The sequence below is a fragment of the Mastacembelus armatus genome, chromosome 15 (genome assembly GCF_900324485.2).
Source record: "Mastacembelus armatus chromosome 15, fMasArm1.2, whole genome shotgun sequence".
NCBI classification, from domain to species: Eukaryota; Metazoa; Chordata; class Actinopteri; order Synbranchiformes; family Mastacembelidae; genus Mastacembelus; species Mastacembelus armatus.
This window is the reverse complement of record NC_046647.1, coordinates 22846884-22852883: the sequence shown is the minus strand read 5'-3', so window position 1 is coordinate 22852883 and position 6000 is coordinate 22846884.

Below are 6000 nucleotides of genomic sequence, written 5' to 3'. Positions count from 1 at the left end.
GAGGATCGTAGATTGACTGGTAAATCAAGAGCTTCGCCTTTCGGCTCAGCTCCTTCTTCACCACAAAGGAGCAGTACACTGACTGCATTACTGCTGCTGATACCCAGATCCGTCTGTCAATCTCACGTTCCGTTCTTACCTCACTCGTGAACAAGACCCCAAGAAAAACTCTTCCACCTGAGGCAGGATCTCTCCCCTGGCCTGGAGATGGCAAGCCACCTTTTTCCAGTTGAGTACCATGGCCTTGGACTTGGACGTGCTGATTGTCATCCCAGCCGCTTCACACTCGGTTGCAAACGCCCCAACACACGCTGGAGATCCTGGCTCGATGGAGCCAACAGGACAACATCTGTAAAAAGCAGAGATGAGATCCTGTGGTCCCCGAACTGGACTCCCTCCGGCCCGTGGCTGCGCTTTGAAATTCTGTCCATAAAAACAATGAAAAGAACCAGTGACAAAGGGCAGCCCTGCCGGAGTTCAACGTGCACTGGGAACAGGCCTGACTTACTGCTGGCAATGCGAACCAAGCTCCTGCTCCGTTTGTACAGAGACTGGATAGCCCTCAGGAAAGGGCCCCGGACCACATACTCCTGGAGTACCTCCCACAGGATGTCGCGAGGGGCACGGTCGAATGCCTTCTTCAAGTCCACAAAACACATATGAACTGGTTGGGCAAACTCCCATGAACCCTTGAGCATCCTCGAGAGGGTATAGAGCTGGTCAAGTGTTCCACGACCGGGACGGAAACCACATTGTTCCTCCTGGATCCTTGAGTGACTGGATCCTCCTCTCCAGTACCCTGGCATAGACCTTGGGTGATGGATGGATCAGCCTCCAAATCCCCAGCCCCTGCTTCCCTTATGGAAGATGTGTGTTGGCGAGGTTAAGGAGATCCTCAAAGTATTCCTTCACCATCCGACAATATCCCCAGTCGAGGTCATCAGCTCCCCACTTCCACTGTAAACAGTGCTGGCAGAGCACTGCTTCCCCCTCCTGAGCTGCTTCGGGAGTCCAACAAGCCAACCAAGCTCTGTAAGACTCCGTCTTTAGCTTGACGGCATTCCTGTCAGGCTCTCGTAGGTGGGAGTTACAGACCTCTCTAACAGAGGGTTCAGCCAAAAGTTCCCAACAGACCCTCACAGTACGGTTGGGCCTGCTAAGTCTGTCCCGCTTCCTCCTCCGCCAGCGGATCCTACTAGCCACCAGGTAGTGATCAGTTGACAGCTCTGCCCCTCTCTTCACCCTAGTGTTCAAGACATACGGCCGAAAGTCGATCATCGACCTCTGGCCTAGGGTGTCCTGGTGCCATGTGCATTGATGGACACCCCTTATGCTTGAGCATGGTGTTCGTTATGGACAAAATGTGACTAGCACAGAAGTCCAACAACAGAACACCACTCGGGTACAGATCGCGGAGACCGTTCCTCCCAGTCACACTCCTCCAGGTTTCACTGTTGCTGCCCACGTGAGCATTGAAGTCCCCCTACAGAATTATGGAGCCCCCAGTAGACGCACCTTCCAGCACCCCCCCCAAGAGACTCCAAAAATGGCCCATAGGCCGAAACAACAGTGAGAAACCTGTCCCCAACCCGAAGGCGCAGGGAAACGACCCTTTCATTCAAGGGGGAAAACTCCAACACGTGGCGGCTGAGCTGGGGAGGTATGAGCAAGCCCACACCAGCTCGCCCCCTCTCATCGCAACCTGGTTGTTTTATTTGTGTCTGTGAAGAGAAATGACAGAGACAGAGATAGACAGAGAGTAAACCCTGTCTGCTTTCTTTATTTTACAAAAGCACAGCATTTTGTTATGAGTGTATACAAATTAAATTAGACCCATTACAGATTCAAAAGATATATTGCTTTTATCTGTACAATCAAAACTGACGGAGTAATTAAAGTTTGTTTCAGCGTTATCAGGAGAAGATGCCACAAGACGCGTCTGCACATTCGTCGACCCCTGAGGGTTAAACTTATATGTAATGACAACAACGGAGATCTATGGGATAAAAACGCCCTACTGAACCTACCAGTAAGTACAGTAGGTTGCAGTAGGTGAGTAGGGACCTACTGACCTGACCTGACTTGAAAACGTCTATTCAGTAGGAAGACAACAATCAAAATAGGTGGTTTGTCGTTCTGATGTTCCATGCATATGTTGGTACCTGCCCACTTTTTCCCTCTTCATCAGATGAGATGTAGATAATCAGGAACCTGTGTGTCATCACACACAATATATTATGGTCTGTGTGGCTGCAGAGAACACAACACCACACTTTGTCGTCCTCAACGTTTCAAAGGTAAATTTTATATGACATTACTTTTTTATTCTAGTGTAGCTGCATTGGTTCTATTGCTCTGATAGTACAACTGATACAAATATTTAGAAATCAGTAAGTTTACATTTGCCATGTATTTCTAAGATAACAGAATTAAATGTGTAGTCTGTGGCACAAAGCTGGGGACCTGTGTACTATTCACCTGAGCTGGACAATCATTAAGTTTGATTTCATTTGTTTTCTATTTTGTGTTAAATATAATTTTGATCCCTGGGAAATAAAAGTTCTGTTTCTAACTGTGTATGGAGAAAAGTATAAGTAATAAAAACATGGTAAAAATAAAATATATGAAAAGTAAAATTTAGAAAAAGCTAAAGGTGAAATTGTATGTTCCTATTTAGAGATATAATATGTGATGTTTATAAAAAGAGAAATTCAAACAATGATGCAAATGAAGATGCAAATTCATTCAAAGTGAGTGAACAATAGAACAATAGAATTACAGTCATACTGTGGTTAAACTGGACACATTTTTCTTTTTTTAATTACATTTAGTTTTGATGTAGGAAACATGAATATATGAAAAAAACTGTCAAATATTAGTTTTAATGGATTTTTCCCCCATTACTGTAATTGCTTATTTCATGATGATCATGTTTTAATGTGAGGTTGATGTAGTATTAATAATTTGAAAATTATTATTTTAAATTTCATATTTAAAGCTGCATTGGTTCTAATATCAATCTATCTAAAGTAAATACATTTAAAAATTAATATGATTTTAACTTTTTCTGTAAATATTTTTGTCCAATTTCTAACAAGAATACCAGAAATAACTGTGTAGACTGTCACAAATCTGGGGACCAGTATAGCTGCTATTGACCTCAGCTGTCAAATCAGGTTCTTTGGATTTTCTCTTTCCTGTTAAAGAAAATGTTGTTGTGTATCAAATAATGAGGATCTGGTTGTGTAACAAAGAAACAACTTTCTATAGAAGCATATAAAACAGTCACATCAAAAAATGCAAACAAACATGCAAATGAAGATGGAAAGTGATGAGCAATGACAGCAGCTATGGACAGTAGATGCAGATTAAATCAAATAAAGACGGGGCTTTAAAGGACGATGTTCTTTGGAAATATCAGAAATGATCCGATTTTTACAACTGATACAAAATGTTTTCAATGATATTAAACCAATTTCCTGTCACATTTCCAGTTATTTGTTGTATATTAGAAAGAGAAGCACCTTCATTGATATGACCACAATATATTTCTTGTTATAGGTTACCTCCTATCCCACCACAGATCTCACTGAAGAATGGACATTCTGTTTTACGTGCATTGTACCGTCATCGGCCTCGGTCTTCCTCTGACCCTGTTGGCCATCTCAGCTCTGATTTCTCTGGTACCAACATCACAGCTGACACTTGTGTGTTTCTGTCTGTGTGTGAAGGACATTTAGGATCTTTGCAGAGGTGAAGCAGGTATCAGGGCTGGGAGAACTGGATGTTTCTAATGAGACTGACTATAATTCTGGGCTAAACCTCCATGTAAATACACAATTAAAAGAGATTTTTATTAAAATACACAGATTATTCATATGCTCAGTTCCCTGTACCTGCCCACCTCATGTGTTTCCTTATATCTGTACCCAAACCTGACAGGATTTATTCATCTTAAATGCAACAATAATAAAATGTCATAGTGTGTTAGACTCACCATACGTTTGCCTGATTATCTAAATCTCTGGTGATGCAAAGGGCTTGTGTTTTACAAATGATTGTAAAACCTGAACAGCTGCCATTTTTATTTTTATCCATGTTCTCCTGCAGGTACGTGATGACCACGTTGCTCCCATCTTTGTTATCAACCTTCTCATCTCTGACCTCCTTCAGATCTGCTACATGATTCAGTATGTTACAAACACTGAATATATAACAGTGTTTCATATTCTTTACGGGACTACTGTGATGTCCAGCATTGGCTTCATGATGTGTGTCGCCCTGGAAAGGTGAATATCTGTCTTTTCCAGATGTCTTTGTACCTTCATGTGTCTGACAGCTTCTGTTTCATCAGCACATTTGTCTGAAATATGCTGAGAGTCAGAAATGTCCTGTATGATGATGTCCAGACTGATGGATGTGTTTATCTTGTGTTTCAGGTGTTTGATCATCACCCGGCCCCTGTGGTATCGCATCAACAGGAGTGTTAAAGTCTCTGTGTTGATTTGTGTCATAGTCTGGTTGTTTCCTGTGGTCCTGTTCATATTACTTAGTATGTTCCATATGCAGATAATCTATGTAGCTTTTTTCCTCCTTCCCCTCCCTGTGTTCGTCTTCTCCCTGGTTGGAACCCTCAAATCTCTGTCTGCTTCCATCTCAGTCTCCTCTGAGGAGAAACGACGAGTTGTAGGAGCTGTGGTTTTGGTGTTCCTCATATACGTGATGCTGTTCCTGCCCTTTATCATTCAGTTATTGTCAAACACAGATTATCCTTTTCTCTCGGCTGTCTCTTTGATCTTTATGAGGCTGAGTCCTATTGCAGACTTGGTCCTGTATTTTTTCATGGGCAAAGGGGCCACAGACAAGCTGAGAGCTTTGCTGTGTTGTTGCAGGAAGGAAACCCAACGACCAAAGCAGCAGGTCCTGACTGTGAGTGGTGACAGAACAGGGACAGTCAGCTCCATGTGAGCAGAGAAGCAGGAGAGACAGAAAAGTGTAAGAATATTTGAACCCACTATGTTATTCAACAGCTCAGTTCCTCTTTCTTTGTGTTCCATATTTGATTTGAAATATTCACTCATGTAATCAATAGTTTTTATAGAAAATGCATCTCATGTCCTTTGGGTTTTCTAGTTTTGTCGACACATTGTAGCTGCTTTTTCTTTATTAATATTCACTCTGTCATATTCATTATTGGATTGTTTGTATGTGGAAGTCAAATAAAGTGAAACTACTTTATATTTAGTTTCATGTGTGTTTTTAATCTGGTGTCAGTTCACAGTGAACATGTGTCAAAGTCTGGATGATCCCTCCTGTGGAAGCCCACATTAAAGCTGAGTGATGATTGGAGGCATGTTGGGTTGGAAAACTGGGCCGTTTGCTCAGAGACACTTTGGTGGCCAGTGATTTTCATGTTCCTGCATTTTCATCTTGTGTTTCAATTCAATTCAATTCAATTTATTTGTATAGCACCAAATCACAATACAAATAATCTCAAGGCACTTTCCAAAAACAAGAAAACCCAGCAAATCCCTTATGAGTAGCACTTGGTGACTCCCTTAGACGGAAGCAAAAACCTCCAGCAGACCAGACTCTTAGTTTGGGCGGCCATCTGCCTCGACCGGTTGGGGTGAGTGGATAGAGCAGAGAGAAAAGAACAGCAACAATAAACAACAAATAGACACTGTAGGTTGGTGGGGCCAGTAACTGCACATCAGTGATATACAGCTCCAGGACCAGGGACACCTGCAGAAGGTACAGAGAGAGAGAGATAGAGGGAGAGAGCACAAACTAGGGGAGAGAGAGAGCACAAAGGTAGTGACATTCAATGGTGGAATATACATGTGAGGGGGGAGGAGAGGGGAAGGGAAGGAAGAGGGGGGTTAGCGTAAGGGAGCTCAGTACACCGATGGTCCTTGGGCAGTCTAGGCCTATAGCAACATAACTAAGGGATGGTTCAGGGTTGCCTGAGGCCAGCCCTAACTATACGCTTTGTCAAAG